The sequence below is a fragment of the Sciurus vulgaris genome (assembly GCF_902686455.1).
Source record: "Sciurus vulgaris genome assembly, chromosome: 6".
Taxonomy (NCBI): Eukaryota; Metazoa; Chordata; class Mammalia; order Rodentia; family Sciuridae; genus Sciurus; species Sciurus vulgaris.
In genome coordinates this window covers 151,271,301-151,293,711 of record NC_136466.1, presented here as the reverse complement: position 1 = coordinate 151,293,711, position 22,411 = coordinate 151,271,301, and the positions used below count along the sequence as shown (strand labels likewise).

General features: G+C 32.1%; 1 protein-coding gene across 1 annotated transcript in view; it reads right to left on the bottom strand.

The window, feature by feature from the left end:
* The window catches only part of LOC306664557 (cadherin-10), a 171,341-nt gene that overhangs the window by 114,183 nt on the left and 34,747 nt on the right, over positions 1–22,411 (bottom strand). The window lies entirely within an intron of this gene.

The following is a 22,411-nucleotide window of genomic DNA, read 5'->3' as shown; positions in this document are numbered from 1 at the left end:
TCAGTTGATAGCATTATGACTGTTACTAGTCATTTTAAATTTAAAATTACAAAACTGTATTAATAATTCCAACTGAAACATTTAGTGTGTCTTTTTTTCATAAAATAGTGATTGATATTGGGAAGCACTGTCTCATAAAATGTCTGCAATTTAAAAAAATAGAATTGGGGGTGTCTTCTTTCAAACAAAGTATAAAGAAGGAACATCATTAAGCTCTCTTTAGGCACTTTAATAATTTTTAGAGTTTATAATTCCTAGAGATTGGGGGTGTATTTCATTTTGCTTATCAATTTTTCTGGAATAAATTTAACATAAAGTATACTTTGAAAAAATAGTGACTTAAATAAACTACAGGAATCACGCATTACATATTTAAATATTAAATATTTTTTGAAAGTACACAATTTCTTCCAATTTAAGAGATGCAGAAGTTAAGACAAAAGCAAGCAAGCAAAGAAACAAACAAAATAGGGTTGCATTTAGTTAAAAATCTTTCCTCTTTTTCCTCTTGGGTATGTGAAACATCTGGATTTTCCCAAATGCAGGGAAAAAAAAATTCCCCACTACAGAAAATCAATTTTGTAAAACAATTAACACCAGTGGGTGAGAGGATATAATGATGTCACAGCTATACTCTGGGCTACATTTACCCAATCTATACAGTCCTCATGTCCGTGGTGCCACCATCTTTGTCTCCAATTACACGGCATCTCTGCTGGACTGTGACAATACAATAGTCTACTCCCCACTCTGAGTGACCTAGCTGTCAATATTTTCTCAACAAAATCTCCAATGTTGCTCCATTAAAAAGGAAGTTAGATCATTTCACTTTTTTGCACAGAACAATCCACTGGCTTCTCATCTAACTTTAAATAAAAACTAAAATCTATGCCACATTACCACTGTATCCACTTTCATCACTGTCACCCTCTGACCTGTTTCACTTCAACCTTCCACCTCACCTCCTGATTGGCCCCTTTCCAGCCACAAGCCTTTCTTCTTGGCCCTGCAACACTGTTCACCTGCTTCTTTCCTCAAGCTTCTCTGCTTGTTCCCAGTGTCTGGAATGCTTTTCCTGAAGAGAGCAACTTACATAGGTCCCTTGGTTCCTTCAGGTCTTGCTTTGAAATCTCCTCTAACATTTCACATATTCCAATACATGACATGCATTTTATTTATTTATCATGCATAAATTCTGCCAACCAACTACAACCTCTTTGAATGAGGAAGTAAGGAATTTTTCTTTGCATTCTTTACTGTTTTATTAACAATACCTAGAACAGGATCTTGCATATAGTAGGTGCTGAATAAACAGTTTGAATGAATTAAATGCATAAATTGTAGGTTACTGTAAACATCTGAATACCACTCATTACCTGCTGTTTGTTGTTATTCTAAAGTATTCATTTATGGAAATGCATATTTTAAAATAATATTCTTATTCCTATTTATCTTACTATCTTTATCGTATTAATTAGAATATTATTTTTATTTTAAAATTTTGCATGAATTTTTAAATTTTTCTAATAGGAATCGATTATATTTCAGGAACGGTAAGACATTTGTTAGGAAAAGTGACTTGGAGAATGAATGGATTAAGTTCCACTTCTCTTATAGAGCATGCATTCTAAGTAGTCTGGTATTTACATTCATGTGTTCATACATAATTATTTGGTAGCAATCTGTTCACTTTTTGTTTTGTTATTAAAATATTTACAGGCCAATGTAAATGTGCTTTAGAAATAATACTAATGGTGAAGCAGTCTTTTGAGTGTACTAAATGTCACTGAACCCTCCATAGTGTGTGAAGTCATACAACATGATAGATACAAACTACTAAAATATTTTATGTAATACTGTACTTGGTATTTAGTGATTATCTGATGTACAAAATAGTTGTACATCCTAAAGCACCTACTTTACAGAAACTCATATTGATTTGATTCTAAGTAGTAGGAACATGTACTAAAATGATGTTTGCCTTTTTGTGTCTCATGATGTGCTCAATGGTATTGTCCAAAAAAATTACTTTTCCTAAGGGCAGGGAAAGTTTGTATAATTCAGGGTTTCTGCCCTTTCCACCAAATTTTAAAATTTTATTGAAGCAACAGTCATTCTCAGTTCATCTATATTTCAGCACATTTTACACAATGACCATTGGAAAAACCATTTCAATGACAAGAATACATGAAAATAGAAAATTTTATTAAACCATCATTTAATTTTTCCTCTATGTGGTAAAAAGCCTATATATAGACTTTTCAAAGCATTACTCATTTATTATACATACCACAGTAATTGTTTTTCCAGTAATCTGTCTAAACTTATAGAATATCTTTGACTTTATACTTAACCAAATAGACTTTCAATATGGAAAGTAAATATATTTCATTGTTTTATTTAGTTTTTAATGACCCACAACTGTATTGTGCCCAGTTTTCTATGGGCCCTACCCAACATTAAATGATCATTTCATGAATAAGAGCTTACCTTATTCATATCTACAAACAGGTTTTCTAAACCTCAACCTTTCTTATTTAAAATTTATCCTATAGGGTGTTAGCTAAATTAATTTTCCAAAACCCACTTCACCAAGAATCAAATCAATTAAAATTTTTGAGCACATCTCCTACTGGGAAGATAACATCTGAACTTCATATTTATTTCAATATCTGAAACCAGATAATTTAATTTTTTTTATTTCACACTATTTCCAATTGTTTTTCATTTCACCTTTGATATGGAACTTCTTATGTGTATAAACAATTTCCCCATGAATACATAAATCAGAGTATGGTTCAGGTGATAATACTGTATTGAATTTTCCTCACTGGTAAACAGAATTTTGTTAGCTATCTGTAGGTATATCAGCAAATATTTCTAGAATAAAGTAAGTTATGTTTTTCAAAGGCTCTTTCTGAATGAGTTGGTCTACTTGTTATGAAAAATAAAAGTTAAATTTTAGAATATGAAAATATACAGGGGAACTACTGAACCTGTTTGAATTAGAAAATCATAAAATTAAAGAGTCAAGAGAATTAAGGCAAATGTAAAATACTTAAATTAATGGAATTCTATAATGTGATTTCCAATTAATAAATATAATTTTTGAGTAATCCACTCAATATCATATTTCCTTATTTTTAATCTTAAAACTGACATAAAGATCACATGCAGATTAAGAAGTAGTAAACTATCTTTTAGCATGTGCATTCCCATATTCCATTAGATTAGTGCTTTCCAATTTTGACATACATTCAGAATTCCTGGGACATTTGGTGACTGTCTGTGTTCTCACTCAGCAGGTCTGGGGTAGCATGCATGATTCTGCATTTCTAACTAGCTCCCATATCATGCCAACACAGCTTGTTCCTGTGCTTTGAACAGCAAATCTGTACACCTACCTCAAATCTAAAATCACCTCCAAAACATTATTATGACTTTTTTCCATTTAGTGCTTCAGATACCAGACACACATACTACTACAATGATGGGAAAACAAAATATAAAGTGACTTCTCTGGGAAGATTAGAACATTGTTTCTCAATATTCCAAGGCTTTTCTGGCCATTTTTTTTTAACCAGAAAACTTTGACTCAAGATAGCACACACTATAACAATTTCTCTCCTGATCAGGAACATACACATATATATTATGTTTTCACATAAAAGCACATTTTGGATAATTTGTCTCACTTGTTTTCTTTCATTTTTATAATCACAGGATTTTCTCTTTTTTTCATTATTTTCTGGAAATACTTATGATACACATTACTTCCTCTAAAATCTTTAAATTTTATTATAAAAACAGTCAAAAAAAACCAGATCACAGAATATAATAATTGCTAATTATGCCTTCATACATCACAGATGATCACTTAAGCTACTATCCATCTTTAGCTAATAAAAAGAATTAATCATTCTTCATCAATTGGCTATGTTGATTACAATCCTAAAGTATTTTTTTAATCACCATTTATAAAAGTAACAAAAATGCTAAAGATTAATGAGACCAAATTGAAGTCTGTATAGTTGTACAATTTTAATGCTTTTAGTATTTCCTATAACTAATACAGTCTACTGAACTATCAAAACTGAGAAATAAAGGAACACTTCTCTGGTGTGTTGACACAATTAAAATGAGTTAGTGCATGCTAAATACTTGCTTTTTATTCAAATGATGCCATTTTATGCATCTAGTATGAAGCACAATGTGAGATAATTGAATCAAAGCATTACACAAAGGAAACAAATAAAATGAGTCCATATGCTTGATCATATTTCCAAGACTTCATTATACATTACTTAATGTGCTCTAATGCCTTAGAAAATATATAGTTCTATATTGAATATTTATCACTCTATTTTAAATATTCTGCATATGTATTTCTGTTTAAACTGTAGAGTCTTATACCTTGGATGCAAAGTTAGTCATATAATGTTCAATAAATTTTATTAAAATGGATTGAATATTGTTATTCTGTCTAAAATATTTCAGTAAGAAAAAAACTTGGCTCCTTTCCCTAAGACAAAACAAAACAAAAACATGTCAAGGACCATTTTTAAGTTTTCTGTATAATTCTGTTTATATGTAACATGAGAGAACTCACATAAGACATTATTCAAACTGTTGATCAGTACATCTTTGTTGAGTAAAATATGCAATACAAGGCTTCTTAGTCTCAGATAAGTTATCAAACATTTTTGATTGCTAGGTTAGCTATCAATGCAGAAAGAATTCTAAAAAGCTCTGGTTCTTGCTATTCTTCTCAGTTTAAAATTTCCCTTGAAGCAAAACTGTTTGAAATTAGTTTTATTCTCTGGGAATGTGACCTGCACACAAACTGGCAACACACTTCTCCAGCTGTACTATGCAGTAACATCTTCATATTGTAATTTTCAAGCCAGATACAACCCACATAAATTTGTAGCTGTGAGTAGATAGAGCATATGGCAGGGGTAAAGAGAAGCCTTGGTGAATTAAGCATATAACGTGGTATGGTCATTATCTCTAAGATTCCTACTAATAGGCTTAAAAACATCATCCAAAAAGTTCTTCCTGCTCTCTCCACAACCTTTTTAACTCAGCAGCAAATGTGACAGTCCCAGATGTAACTTGATCCACGACCAAGTTAGCAGTGCCAATACAGCTGTGACATTATACCTGCTCCTTTCGGGAAGTCTCATTTCACTGTAGCTGGGATTTATTTCATTACATGGAAATTGGTAGCAAGAATGCTCTCAGGGTAACTTAAAGATGCTCAGATAAAAGCCATCTGGTATCCAATTTTCTTTGATCCAGGACTTGAATTGATTGTGTAAAACAATGAATGAAGAGATGGAGAGAATTTCAAAGTTCTATTTGGAATTCCCACCCAGAATGAATTATGTCTTTAAAGCATTAATATTAGACCATCAAGGAAAAGATAAACATAGTTGGAAGACTCCATTAATGATCCTTTCTAAGTCACTTCTGTGAAGACCTTCTGTGCATGTACTAATGAATAGTGTATAAACTAAACCATTGTATAATTTAGCATGCTCTACTATGGGAATGTATAGTATATGCACTGTATTTGGATTAACAGTATTTTAAAATATGTTTTTACTGTTACAGCCAAAAGTGCAAAATACTTTGAAACTAATTTGTGAAAATAAGTAAAAAAACAAATATATGAAGATATACAAATGTCCTTTAAAATTCCACTTAAATTAAAAACTTGGGTAGCTATTGACATGAGGATAAACAGTAATCATCAGACAGACCTTGTGGCATGGATTTGTGATAACAATTGGGTTTAAGCAAAAGAAACAGAAAAATATACTAGCACTAATTTTTAATTCTAATTATGCTTTAATATATGCACAATACTAAACTGCTCATTAGTAAATAGCCTGTCCTTTCCCTATATGGAGGTCCATTCCATAGAAAAGGGTTATATCCTAAATTACATATCTGTAGTTGAATAATAAAATTGGAATAACATTGTGTCAGATAAATTTCATTTTCTTGATTGAAGACAAGGATTAGATTATAAAGTACTTCCTATTTACTATAATGCTTTATCAAGGCTAAATTATAATTTCATCATTTTCAACAAAACAAAAAAATGCAAGACTTATTTCCCTATTTAAATATTCATTCATTTATTTATTTAATTCCTAAAGGTATCAATGCCTAAGTATTGACACTAGACTCTGAAAGCTGTTATAAATAACCTAAATACTTGAAATACGTTGTACATTTCAATGAAATCAGTTATTTAGTAAGTCATTTTTTTTTCTTGTTCTTTGCATTTTACTGGGATGAGTTCAGAATTTTCATTCTATAAATGCATCATTGATACTCAGTATTGTTCTTTCAGCAATGTCCATAGAGTACTATCTCTTGTACCATAAAATCTGCCTTGTGGGAGCTGACCAATGTAAATGAAACTGAAATGGTTTTTACCTCCTAAGAGTTAACAATGCAAATACATGAAGGAGCATCTACTTTAAACATGGGTGGTCTAAGGAATCATTATGATTGAAATTATGTCCGAGATGATCGAAAGGAAATAAAAAATAGAGTGTCGATGTGCTTGTGTTGTATGTGCTTGTATACATGCACATTTGCCAAAGACTGTTAAGAATTAAATTCAGCCATGGCAACACAATGGAGTGGAATTGGTTTTCATGAATGGAATAATGTGGTATGAGTATGTAAAGACACATGAATAGAGGAAGGAAGTTACTGGGCGTCAAGAAGAAAATGTAGACTGTGAGCTAGTTTAATGAAATTCACTTTTCTATGATGACTAAGCTCAAATGTAAATTTAGGTCCAGGTCTATAACAATGTGGAGTCCAAATCTGATAATAATTCAGGCAAAAATTTTCTGTCTCTTAATTGTGTTATAGTTTTCATGGATACTAGATAGTTAGCTTTTGTGAGCTTTAAATAAAAAGCAACTATTCATATAAAGACATTAATAGATATATATGTATAGTCATATATTTTATATATATTCATATGCTTTTATTTACTTAGAAGTTTGCTTTGTTCTTGGGTTTTAAAAGAAATTAAAACATTTCAAAGGTTCCTAAAAGTATTGCAAGTACACAGCTCTATGCCTATTAGGTCAAATGAGGAATTTGACCCTGATTTTAGTAGCAAACATGATCATGGGTTTTGAGCAGGGCTACAAAAGAGTATAAGGTATGGTTCTTCTGTGGGTTAATCTGAAGGGTATGGAACATTTCAAGAGTCATGATATATGAGATGCTCAATCTCATACAGTTATTGTTATAACCAGAAATATAAATTGGATCACCAAATTCATCATTCTTCTGAAATGATCTACATAATTTAGTAATGAACAGATGTTATTATGATTAAAAACTTACACTTTAAAGCTTTTATCTAGAAGATACTCCAGCCAGCTTCCATTTGGCTGAACATGAGAAACATGAATCAATTGGGAGAGGAAGATTTCGAATGTGATTGGAAGCATATGAACTACTGACTGTGGAAGGACATATTTTAATAAGAGTATGATTCTGGGTCTAGAATATTTTGTCAAAATATCAAAAAACATTTTTGCATATCTAATTCCATAGATTGATTTTGATTTGAAATATATTGACATGTCAATTTTAAGTATATATTTGTCTTAAGTACTCTTGAGAACAAAGATTCAATAGCCAATTTTTTCTTTTTTAAGAATAGTTTCAGCAAAAAGTTTGAATGAATTGAGGTTGTAACTTGCTTAATAAAAAGAATTGTTTTAAACTTCCTTTAAATTGTGGATATATTTAGTGGTTTCTGGCTCTTGCCCTGCTTAGCTGTATAGTCTGATCTTCACCCTATCATTACCAATTCCCAGTTCCCCCTCTTGGAATTCCATCTGATACACAGCTTACAGTCTTTCATGTGATGAGGTTCTTGACCAACTATTTTAACAATCTTTCCTTTTATACAGATATGTCTAATTTTTATTTTATTTATTTATTTTTTGCTGTATATTATTTGTTGTTTTTGGTAGCAAAAACATCAATGGGAAAATCATTACTTTTAATTATTAAATAGCAGAAAGTATTAGGATTTAAAATTTTGATTCAGGGACTCATTTTGTACCTGAATCCAGTATAATACCAATTATTACAATTAAAATCTAAACTTATCAAAGGCAGTGAAATTTGTAGTCTTTTAGACACTAAAATAGATTATGCATTGGCCCATGCGGCAATTATATACTTGACCTATATTCAGTCACAGTTGCTCTGGGAACCAGAGAGACTCATCATTTCAGTAAAACTTTAGAAGGCTAAAACCAGTGCCAGAAACAAAACAGTACATCTAAATTCTGGACTATTAAGCCACAATCTATAAAGTGCCATTCGGTCACTTAATCACAAGTTACTGTTTCAGGCAGAGAGCTGTCCAGCACTTCCTCTCTCTCCTGGATGGTTGATATGCCTTATATGTTCACTTCTTCCTATGTTCAAATGATATTTTATGAATTTTTGCTTATTTCACTGTCATATACCTTTCTTTAAACTTATTCAACGGAGTAGATCTTCTGCATCTTGGGGAAATATATCACTTTATGGAGGTGAGAGGGCACACACCCTTAATGACCTTGCATGGACTGAGCATACCAAAGAAAATATTTCATCTCAAAGTCATTTTGATTTATTTTCCTGCCATTCACCACAACCCAGGAACATGTAGTAGTAGATACAAAAACATATGGAAAAAAGTTTATAGCCTATTTAGAATGAGTTTTGTCATTTTCTTATAAATTAGGTTGGAATGAGAAAAAATAGTAGAAACATAAGGATCTATCTCAAGGTCAATATTCTAGAAAGAGGGCTACCTGCATCCTTTCAATAGCTTATTTTTCTTGATTTTCTTTTGCAAACATGTATCTTCATCATTTTCAGCATATTCTGTTGATGATTATCAGCATTTACATTGGATCACAGCAGTTTTATCTGATAATGAAACTTTAAAATACAGAATCTTTTAATTTTCTGAATGAAAGGGAAGGTATGAAAATGACCATGGAAGAAACATATCATCTGTGGCATATGAAGAGGAGCAGAAAACACAAAAATGAAGAAAGTGAGGGCTTTGTCTAGCTGAAGGTGTCAGTCTGCCTTCCCTAGCTGTACTTGTGACCACTCAATTCAACTGGTGCATTTTTACCTTTGGATTCTGACACAAAGCATGCAGGCCTTCTGTATAGTGAGAACATGTGGAGAACACTCCCTAACTCCATTTATGAAGGCATCATTACTCTGACACTGAAACAGTAAAACATCATTACAAGAGAGGCGAGAAACAAAACCGATGACCAATACTCTCTGTGAAGATATGTAGACAAATTCTCATGAAATATAGGTAAACAGAACACAGAAATGTGTAAAATGTATAGCACAGCATGACTTTATCTCAGTTCAATGCTCAAAAGTCAATCATTTTAATTGTGTTAGCATAGCTGGTGGAGTTGCAAATTGGTGCAACCACTCTGGAAAACAGTATGGAAAATCCTAAGAAAACTTGGAATGGACCCACCTTTTGACCCAGTTATCCCACTCCTCGGTTTGTACCCAAAGGACCTAAAATCAGCAAACTACAGTAACACAGCCACATTAACGTTTATAGTAGCTCAGTTCACAATAGCTAGATTGTGGAACCAACCTAGATGCCCTTCAACAGATGAATGGATAAAGAAACTCCGGTATATATACACAATGGAATAATATTCAGCCATAAAGAAGAATAATATTATGGCATTTACAAATAAATGGATGGAATTGGAGAATATCATGCTAAGTGAAATAAGCTAAGCCCAAAAAACTAAAGGCCGAACGTTTTCCCTGATAAGTGGAGGATGATAGATAATGGGGGTGGGGATGGAGAATGAGAGAATAATGGGGGAACTTTAGAATATACCGAAGAAAATGAGAGGGAGGGGGGTATAAAAAATGGTGGAATGAGACAGACATCATTGCCCTCTGTACATGTATGATTACACGAATGGTATGAATCTGCATTGTGTACAACCATAGAAATGAAAATATGTACCCCATTTGTGTACAATGAATCAAAATGCAGTCTGTAAAAAATTAAAAGCTAAATAAAAATAATTTAAAAAAAAAGAAAAAGTCTGACCACTTCAGGAGGTGAAGAAAAGATGCTTGATAAAATTCAACATCCTTCATAGTAAAAACTCTCAACACAGTAGCTCTCTCAGTCTTGTAGAGAGCACTTACGGAACCCCACAGCTAGCACACTAAATGGTGAGAACCTACAAGTTTCCCTCCAGATGATGAGGAACCAGGTACAGGCTTCATGTCTAACAACTTGTATTCAGCTTTAAACTGATGTTCCTCCACAAAGCAGTAAGTCAAGAGGAAAAGTAATAAAAATCTTGCATAGAGAAAAAAGGAAACAGTTTCTTTTTTATTTTAAACATAGGAAATCCCAGAGAATTTGCTTTAAAAACTACTAGACTGAATCAATGGATTGAACAAGTTGATGGGACTACAAGATCAAACAAAAAACATCAATTATAGTTTCAAGTAATAAGAAATGGCAATTGTAAATTGAAATAAGAATAAAAATATAATTTACCCGAATTCAAAAAACATGAATATTTAAGTTGGAATACAACAAATATATGCAAGATCTTTATGCTGAAATTTTCGAAGTCCTACAGGATAAATAAAAAATTAACAAGGAGATGTTTTAATTATAAAATAGTTATAATTGGGATAGCTTAATATGTCACTTTCTAAAGATTAAAGAAAAATTCAAACTTTAATAATTTTAGGAAAAACTCATAAGCAGAACATGTTTGTTTTTAAATTGGTAAAAGTTTCTTAGCCATGATACTTAAACAATATTTCTAAAATAAAAAAATTGACAAATTTGACTATTAAAGTTAAAAGCTAAATGCCTTTAAAATGCATTAATAAAATGAGAAAACAACTCAAACTTGTAGAAAGCAATTGCAAAACGCGTATCTGTTAAAGCATTTATCCACATGGCATATGGAAAATATAAAAGCTGGTAAAAAAATGAAAAACATGCAAAAAAAGACTTGAACAGACATTTCAGCAAAAAAGATAATGTAGATGACAAATAACCACATAAGTAGATGCTCAACAGCATTCATCAATGTGAGATAAAATTTTGAAAATTGAAAGCACAATATATACCACTGCACTCAATTAAATTATCTAAAGCAAAAATTTAAAAAAAAAACATTATTAAGTATTGTTAAAACATAGAGCAATTGAAACTACTATACCTTGCCAGTAGGAATACAATATATAATAGCAACTTTTGAAAATAAATTTGCTATGTCTTAAAATGTTACACATGTACCAATCATTCAATGTTATTGGAGTAGGTATTTAAAAAAAAAAAGAATTATTAATATAAAACTCTATGCAACTAAAGTGTACCTACTTTAGTTGGTACACTCAAAATACCAGAAGGGAATTTGGAGAGGGATATGGAAATATTCTCTTTCTCAACTTTAGTCATACTTAGAAGACAATAGGAATTTGTCAAAACTCATAGAACTTTACCTTAGAAAGGATGCATTATATTCTATTTAATTTTTATAACCATATGAATGGCCACCAGGTGTACGAAATGATTCTCAATATCAAGAAACATCAGGGAAATTAAATCTAAACCCCAATGAGGCATCATCTCCCATCTGTTAGGATGGCTATTCTATAAAAGGATGAATAAAAATTTTAAAAAATGAATTTACCTTCAATGCACTTTCCTATACCAAATATTGAATATTTTAATGATTTAAAACTTTTAAGACTATGCAAGTTGATAAATTATACAGAACACAAGACCTGCTACATATTAATTATATCTCTAAATAAGCAGTATCCAGGAAAAGTAGTCATTTAAAATTTTTATTTTGATCAATGGTTCCTTTATTCTACTCTGAGAAACTGGTGTTCAAAAGAAAACATAAATTGCCTTAAATTTATACTCTGTCTTGTTTCTTGTGATTCTTCGATTCTAGTTAGTTATCACTTGTCAAAATAATGGACTAAACTTAACACCTAACAGCATGCCAAATATCTTGTTTAAAAAAACAATTTCCATAACCTCATTAGAACTTTATATCCTTAGCTAGGCCTGAACACCCTGAGCTTCAGCAAACAGGGAGTCAGTGCAGTAGTGCATAAAATATTAGGCTCTGAAAGCCCATGCCTGCTTAGGGAAGTGTGTAATTTAATAAAGTGTTCATTGATGTCAGCACACTGGCTCATCAGACTTGTGTTGATGTCAATGCCTGCAGCACAGAGACTCCTACTCCTAATTAGATAACTGAAGTAAGATTACATTCTCCCTTGGAGACAGACACAGGATGGGAGAGTTATTCTCAAAGGGCCTTAGATTTACAAGTATCTGATGGAACAAACAAAAATAGGAAAAGGCAAGCCAACTAGGGAAATGAACTTGACAGGGTTGCATTATTTATAAAAAAAGAAAGTTATGAAAGATACCACCAGGCTTCTATTGTTCCTACTTAATTCACATACAAATTTTCTAGCATATATTATAAATAAGGAATAATATTTTATGACTTATCAACTTAGTTTTCTAGCAATCATCTGGAAATCCCAAAGAAATTTAAGGAATATGAATAAGAATTCCATGCAGAATAATTTTAGCTTTATTGTCTAGGGATGGCCATTAGTTGTTCTTTTTTAGATTGTTCTGATAGTTGTTCTTTTTAGATTGATTTGAAAAGGTGAAATGAATGATTTCTCAAGAGAACCTGAATAATATATCATTCAAAAAGGACTTTTCATCTGAGACTACACAAATTAAAGTTTTTTTCACATTAAAGAAAAAGTCAATATTCTATAATCCCCTTAAAATAATTGCATTAATACTTTGAATCTTTTATATCCTAGTCTAAACTAAATATTAAAGATTATTGGGTGATAAATAGTTATTAATTCTGTATTATTCTAAAGATAATTTTATATTTTAAAATGAGCCCTCTGTTATTTTTATTTGATAGTATCAAGTCTGACTGAATTGCCTGAATCCTTTACAGTTTGCTATTGAAATACCTTTGATAAGAAATCTACTATTAGGAGAAAAATCACTAAAGTGCATATAAGATAATATTTTGTATTTTTAATAGTAGTGTAGCCATATTCTTATGAGACAAAATAGATTGCTAAGAGAATTGTCCTATTTCAAAACCAATGGCAATAAGAAACACTATGTTGGAGAAATGGGTTCTGTTAGCAAACTGACGTACTCTGTTAACACAATATGTACTGTCCCCTCAGTGTCTTGATTTACTGGTGGTCTCAATATTTTAAGAAAATATCTCAAAATAGGACTGTGGTGTATCACAAAAAATTCAAAATATAAACTAGTAGTAAAAACTATGTCATCCCAAAAGCTCAATAAAATAGGTATAAATTTCACCACTCTGTGACTTAATTCATTCACTAAACAACAATTTATTTTTTTATGTAAACCAGTTACTGAAATGTGTGATGAGGATATAATGGGGCAGCAGCATTTTCAAAAATAAGCATAACATCCAATAGGGAAAAATACACATAAATCATTATATACTGAACAACTGGCATTTTTATAATTATTAATGACAATTAATGGTATTCTCTGTGACATTTTCAGAAATGCACATATGAATGCATTGACCATGTCCATCTACCCTTCTTCTACCCACAATGCACCCTTCTAGTCCCTAGTAATCAATCACTCTTCTACACTCAGATTGACTTTTTCCTTCTTTTTTTTTTTTTTTTTTTTGTTTTGTGGCGACATACAAGAGAAACTGAGATGTTCTCCACATATCCATTTTGTTGAAAATGGCAGAAGTCAGTGCTTTCTTTTTTTTCACAAGTTCATTCTTCTTTGTGGCTGTATAATACCTTATTGTGATTACATTGTGTTTTCTTTATCCTTTCATCTCTTGACTAGAAACTAGGTTGATTCCATATCCTAGCTGTTAATGAATAGTGCTATAACAAACACAGATATGCAGTGTCTCTTTTGTATGCTGATTTCATTTCCTTTGGTTATTTACCCAGTATCGGGGTTGTGGTGTTATATGGTAGTTCTATTTTCAGGTTTTTGAGGCACCTCCATACTGTTTTTAGTGGGGGCTTGTATTAATTTACATTCCCACAACACTTTCTTTTTCTTCAAATTTTAGCCAGCATTTATGTATTTACTTTTGCTTTTTTGATAAAAGCCATTCTAACTGGGGTAGGATGGTATCTTATCAATGTTTTGATTGTCAATTCCCTAATTGCTAATTATATTGAACACTTTTTCACATACCTATTGCTCATATGTATTTCTTCTTTTGAGATGAATCTCTTCAAATTCTTTGAGTAATTTTAAATAGGATTATTTTTTGTTTTTGTTAAGTTTTTGAGATCTTAAAATGTTTTAGGTATTAACTGTCAGTCAGATAAAAACTGGCAAATATCTTCTCCCATTCTGTAGATTGTTTCTTTACTCTTGTTTTCTTCACTGTGCAGAAGCTTTGAAGTTTGATATATCCCATATCTCAATTGTTGCTTTTGTTTTCTGTGCTTTTGGAAGAAAATCATTGCCTGTGCCAATATCTTGAAGTGTTCCCTTCTTTCTAGTAGTTTCAAAGTTCCAGGTCTTAAATTAAGGCCTTTGATATGTTTTGAATTGATTTTTCTACAGAGTAAGAGAAAGTGGCCAAGTTTCAATCTCCTCAGTGTGAATATCCTGTTTCCCCAGAACCATTTGTTAAACAGATTGCTTTCTCCAATGTGTGTTTTTGATTCATTTGTTAGAACCAGTTGGCTGTAGATGCATGGGTTTATTTCTGGATTCTTTATTCTGGTCCATTGGTCTATGTGTCTGCTTCTATGTAAATGCCATGCTTTTTTTGGTTACAATGGCTATATAGAATGTCTTGAAGCCAAGTATTATGATGCCTCCATCTTTGCTCTTTATGTTCAAAATTGCTTTGTCTGTTTGGATTTTTTGTGCTTCCTTATGAATTTTAAGATTTTTTTTTTTCCTGTTCTGTGAAGAATGTCATGAGAGTCTAATGAGGACTGCATCGGGTCTGTAGATAACATGGGAGAGTATGGACATTTTAAGAATATTAAATCTTACTGTCTGTGAACAAAGGAGAGCTTTCCAACTTTGAATTTCTTCTTGAATATCTTTCTTCAGTGTTCATAATTTTCATTGCAAAAATATTTTACTACCTTAATTAAGTTGATTCCAAACTATTTTGGTTGTGGATTTATTTATTTATTTTTCTATCTGTTATAAATGGGAAGACTTTGTGATTTCTTTCTCAGCAAATTCATGATGGACATATAGAAAATTGCTCATTTCCTAGAAGGGATTTTCTATCCTGCTGCTATACTGAATTTATTTGTCTGTTGTAATGTTGTTTTGGCAGAGTCCTTAGATATTTCTATGTATAGAATCATATCATCTTAAATAATAACTTGATTTCCTTCTTTTCTATTTGTACGCCTTTTTTATCTTTCTCTTGCCTAATTGCTCAGACTAAAATTTCTATTACTATGTTGAATAACACCAGTGAGAGTAGATACCCTGCTCTTATTCCTTTCTTAAGTAATACTTCATGGGAATCTTTCATATTTTCATCATTCAGTATGATATTGTTTGAGTTTGTCATATATAGACTTTATTGTGTTGAGGTATTGTATTTTTATAATTAATTGGTTCATAGATTTCATCACGAAATGTTGAGTTTTATCAAATTGTAACAAGGCATCTATTTAGATGATCATATGATTTCTATACTTTATTCATGTCATGCATTACATTTATTGATTTGAATGTTAAACAAATCTTGCATCTCTGGAATGAAACCAGCTTAATCATGGTATATGATCTTTTGGATGTACAACATTTTAAAAAGTTCTTAAATTTTTTGCATTTAAAAACTTTCCATCATGTATGGGTGGCTACATCACAATTGTGCCAACATTATATTTTTGGTGGGAGGCTTTGGGTGAGAGGTTCCAAGCGTGTGGATATAATAAAGGGTGAGGGCATGACTCTGAGTTTCAACTTGTATTTCCTTCAGCTTATTTGTAGAATAAATGCCTTGAATGTCAGTAATTATTGAATTCGTAAAGTTTTACTAAAAACTTTGGTGACAAAGAACTGAGGACAAAAGGTAGGAAAATTCCCTTCTGCTGTGAAGAAAAAGAAAAAAAAAAACTATAGATGCTGAAGAATCATCTTCAAGAAAAGAAATAGTATGCAGATGATTCAACAGTGTTGGACTACTGAGTCTTGACTGTTTATTATGCCTCTGTTTCTCTAATCAGCTTCCCTGAGGTTTGGTTAAAGGGTGGAAAGAGAAAAATGCTCAGATTGGGTGGCAGATAGGAAGTGATCAATGCAGGTGTCCAAGTGGATGATTTGAAGGGCAGCCTCAAGAGTGCTATGTTACCTTTTCATCCCGACAAGAAGAAGAAAGAATCCTTTTCAGCCAGCTCCATTCCTCTGGGATTGAGGTGGGACAGAAAATCATGTCAGAATGATGTGGTACAGGACAGCCGTTAAGCTCATAGAATCCAGGAAGCAGTGAGAGAGCAAGACAGAGAAGCAGAGAACAGGGTTGGAAGGAAGACAAACCCTTCCAGGGCACGCCCCAATAACCTACTTCCTCCAACAAGGTTTCATCTCCTAGGAGATCATTGAGCTATCAGTGGGACTAAAGAATGGGACATGATATGGACTTCTTGATGAAGCCAGAGCCCTTGTCATCTAGTACTTTTACTTCTGAACATTGCTGCATCTACTAACACAAGAGACATTCCAGATCCAAATCATTATAAGTCCTGTGCAACCCAGCGTGTGCTGAATAAGTATGTCATGATCTAGAACAAAAATTGGAAGGGAGGGACATGAAGACAGGACAGTAGTGACGACGTACTTCAACTTCAGATGATGACAGGATATCTCTGGAACATATTGAGTCCATCAAACTGCATCAAAAGCCAACACAACTCTGAAGGCATTTGTCAAAATGTTCACCCCAAAATAATTATAGTACAAATGTATAAATAGATGAGCTACTATGAAGCAGGGACCAACAGGAACCGAAGAGACCATGTGCCACCACGGCAAAGCTAATTAATTTTTCTTTAATGTTTCGATTTCTGTTTTTCCCCATTAGACTTCTCCCTGAACACACATTTCTCATCCTGGTTTCAGTCATTCTCACTATGATTGAAAATCTCTTAATTCTCTTGTCAGGTGAATTTGCCTCAATGTTCAGAAGCCCATCAGAATTACTGATACTGATTAAGGGGGTCCTGGAGGCAGAAATGTTCCATATTATCACAGATACACTGGAGACTTTCTGCTAGTCAATCCTTTTTTGGAGGGCTTAATTTTATTTTGAGACAGTTTTAGAAAATAAAATTTCATATATGGGTAATTATTACATGTCAATCATTGAGCCAAGAATGTTCAAAAATGCTATATTAATTCTTAGATATATGTGAAGTAGATTATTAACTACATGTAAAAGGGAAAGTAAGGCAAAGAATTCTAACTATTCACAGGGTGAACTATAGCAAAGAATATCATATTAAATAGCTTCTTAAATATAAATTGAATTTTTAAATCTTAATTTCAATAAACAGTAGTTTTAGAGTCCATTTGAAAATTGTATTGACTAAGATCATCTGTATTTTTGCTTTCATTATGCTAATTATATTTGATTAAATTTGGAGACAGATATTTAAATATTAATATGGGATTTTTTTTCATATTATAAATATGAATGTTTGGCCTCTATTTCAAAAAACACATGAATAAAACATCAGGTTTCCTATGAATGGCAATGTTAAACAGCTCTACCAAATGGAATTATGATCCCTGAATAAAGAGATTATGTATTGATTTAATATTTCTAGTGAAATTTTTTAATAACATCAATAAATATTTTTCTGGAAATGTTCTCATGCTGGGTTTTATTTTCCTCAGTCCGAACATTCAAGAAGATTTTAAGAGTCTGTACTTATGCACATTTTGGGGTTTGGGGAAACTGTTTCAAAATCTGAAAGATGTAGAGAAATGAAAACTAACAGGTTATTCTGCTGAAGAAAAAAACCTGCACCTTTAATTCTTTTTCTCTTAAGACTATAAGAACTGATGTGGAGAAGGTAGGCGATGTTGTGAGACTCAGAAATTAGAATTTAGAAAAGGAAAATTTAATAAAGAGCAAAATCCTTTTTTAGATATCAGTTGCTGAGTACTTATTACAGACAGGTATATTTCATCTTTTAATACTTAATCTCTGAGACAGGTCTATTTATTCCCCAGTTTTTTAATCCTAATGTTCTAATGTGGATTCTTGTATAGATAGTTGCTCAATAAATTCCTGAAAAGTTTTATATATATGTGTTCATATATTTATATATATGTGCATATATAAAATTATTATTCACATATATTATGTGCACACACACATATATACATATATATATAATTATTATTTCCCCAAAAGGGTGCCCATAACCAGACAATATTAATTTCACTTAATTGACTAGCCAAACAGGGTTAACCAAACAAAAATTAAATAACATGTAATATATAATTCAGCAGGTAAATGGCTATACTGGGATTTTAAAAGTTTTCTCTTTCTTCATTACACTATATTCAAACAGTAGACAGTTCATAAGTTAAAACCAAGAAACATAAAAGCAAGAATAAAACAGCTTCACTAGAAAGCTTGTTAAAGAATCCCTGCCTTGTATTTTTCAAAGTAGATTTTTACTAATAATTTTCTTTTAATAGGGTCTCCAAATATCCCTTCCTCCTAGTTTGCACACCCTATGTAATCCTGTCTTCTTTAAAGTGCGATGGTCTATGACTTGCCTCTAACTAATAGAATATAGCAAAGGTGAAAATCTATAACTTCCATGATTAAACTACGAAAGATTGCTACTTACATCTGACTAACAGATCCCTCTCCTGCCTTCTTGGCTTGCAAGCTTGGATGACTTAGCTGCCCTGTTGGAGAGGATTGTGGGAAAGGAATGACTGTGGCCCATCTGGCACTGTAGTGCGAGCACACCTGTAATTCCAGCAAATTGGGAGGCTCAGAAGGTGGAGGAGGGGGGTGTCGCATATTCTAGACCAGTCTGGGCAACACAGGGAGATTTGTCTCAAGGTAAAAAAAAAAAAAAATGAATGCCTGGGGATATAGCTCAGTGGTAGAGCACCCCTATATTAAAGAAAAAAAAAAAAAAAAAAAAAAACTTACTGTGGACAAAGCCCAAGAGCCAGCAAGAATCTCAAGACTTCAACCCAACTGGAACTCAATACTGTCACGACCACCTCCTCAGTTAAGGCCTGGATTCCTGACCCACATAAACTGACATAGCAAATGTTGTTTTAAATAGCTACATTTTGTGGAAATGTGTTACATATCAGTAGATATATAATGTAATAATAAATTTGATTTAATTTTTTAAAAGTGTTATATATTTTCTATAAAATTATTAGTTACTTATGATTATACAAATACATGTAGGAAAGGAACAGAATATTCTAGTGGATCACTGGAAAAAAAGAATAGTTCCTTAAATTATAATAAATGACATAACTAGTGTGATTCCAATTGTAATAAGATATCCTAAAAAGAAATTCTTAAAAATTTTACATTTTGTTGACAATCCCATTGGCAATCTTCTCTTACCTCCATAACACACTTTTTTAATATATTACCATCTGTGAATAAAGAAAGTTTCTTCCAGTTGAAAGAAAAGTAGAATTGGAATTGGTTTACTCTACATATCATAAAAAATTAACTGTGCTTATATAACAGATAAACTACAAAAGTAATTGGTAAATATGTTAATAGTATAAATTTTTAATGGCATTTTTGTTTTCTTTATTATTTGGGGAAATTTTTTTTAAGTCTACATGTACACACTGGCCCTTAGAAATTCAGAAGGCAACTAAGATAGTATAGCGCTTTCAGGTTTATACATGTGTTTTATAAAGCAGTTTTAGAGTTATTTTTTCATTCAATTAAATTTATCAGGGGTCCCTAATAATGAATACAGTGAAACTGCTATGCTGAATTTGGGGAATGTAATGTAATTATTTAATCTATTATAAAATGCATGTGGAAATCATAGCATCTAACATAACATTACTATTAAATACTTAAAATTTAGTTATATTTTAACTTATTTAGTAAGATCGTATGGCATCTTATTTGCAAAAGCCGAGGACATGGTCTTATAAGAGGTGTAACCCACATCTGTGTCTCTGAGACAAATTACCAATAATTGATGTGTGATATCATTATCAATATCTAGAGTAATCTAAGAGCATATCTGTATAGAAAAAGAAAATTAAAGAATGCAATGCAGTGGTTTCCTTTACATGCATCCTGGAGTTGCCTGTTTCCTACAACTGAAAGTAGATGACTGAGGTACAAATGGGAAGTCCAGACTGTGTGGAATTGGCTTATTTATCACCATGGAAGTGCCACATTTTCACTTTTTATCCCGCTAATCTGAAGTGAGCAAAAGTATCTTTCAAAAACACTCAGGAGAAACAATGTATTTGTGTTCCCTGCAGTTAATATGCCCATCAGCAAATATTTTCATAGCAATATGATTCACTTCTATAGCCATTCTAGCAAACTAAGATTAAATTATCTTTATTTTATGTCTTCTCTTTCTTGTTAATGGCACTTTTACAATTTTTCTTCATTGTTTCCCTTGTATTCTTGCTGTACTATTTGGTTCACAAATATCCTCTCTATTGAATGAATGATCAAACAAATGAATGACAGCTTTCATTTACCATGAAAAGGAAAGAATGTCCTTAGAGGTACTGGGGGCAGCTGGTGAAGGCATTCTCCTTAGGTGTTAAGTAGGGACAGTGTTGCTACCAGGGACTTGGCCACAATTATCCCAATTTTAAACAAAATTTAGGGCACATGCTTTCTTGACTATCAAAAAATATGTTTCACTGAGATACATACAATACATAGATAAAGAGAAAATTCACTATTTATTAAGTAGAAGAACTTTCACAAACAGGCCTGTTTTATAACTAGACGACCACATTTTCTCCATATCAACCCACTGAAGACACCTTGAATGAACTATTTAATAACTAAATTTTTATTGAAAGGGGCATTTAAGATTAAAAACAAATTACAAATTCAGCTTTGAATTCGAAGAATTATCTATTTGGAATTACAAACTATTTTGTGAAGCATTTTGACAAGTGTGTATTCTGGTCCTATTGCATAGTAAGTGTTTTTATATATTTATACTATGAACATGGTGGATTAAAAAATGTTAAGAAACAATTATACTAAATGATTGGCTGAGCTCTGTGGAAATCCAAAGATAGGCCATATCCTTGTGATAAGAGTTTATGAAGTAGGAAAATGCAAAAAAAAAAAAAGTGTGGATTGAAGGCATATTTGGAAGGCAGGCTCTGTGGTAATGAGGCATGCAATATGTCCTCTTATTACTCCTAAAGATACAGATACATAGAGAAAGATATCGTCATCATAAAAATAATTCTAGATTTACACCGTAGTAACCAAACTTCCTCCTGATCCTAAATAAGGAATTTTGATGAAAGTATTGGGTATAGAAAAAGTATGAGTCAAGAAATACTTGTTGGTAATCTCATTATACTTGAAGATGCAGAAATCAAAAGTTTAAATTCTAAATAACAGCCATCTAATATACATTAAGTATTTGGCAAAAATGACTATCACAACATTGGAAAAAAATTGAAATGGGATCAAGGAACTTTCTCACCGTGTTTTCTATGGTACTGATTTTCACAACATTATAATTGTGCTCACCATCTGAATAAACTTGATTTAGTTTATGTTTTCAGGGCAAGCACAGACAGAATTAGGCACCTCGCTTAGGCTACTGGAACCTGCAGTAATTCTTTCTGCCAACTACATCAAAATTGATATTTGGAGGCAAAACCTGTGTACTTGTTTAAGTTTACATAGGCTCTCGTTCTTCATTTTGGCACAAGCTCATTCTGTGAAAATCCAAAAGGACCTATCCAAATATTTAAGAACTTTTCCCTGCATTCCTCTTGCCTCTATACCAAGCTGATGAAGCTGTACAAGCTGGCCTCAGCTGTCATGTCATCTCCAACTGGAAGAGCTCGAAGAAGTGTGGCCATCTTCCCCACATTTTTGCATAAACTCAGCCCTGTTTTCTTCTCCTTAACCAAGTGACACACGCATGACACTGTTGCTATCAATTTCTCTACACTCCTCTCTCATCCGTTTCTCCTGATCAATGCTTTTCTGGCACCATGACATCTATTCATTTCCACCAATAGATCCAG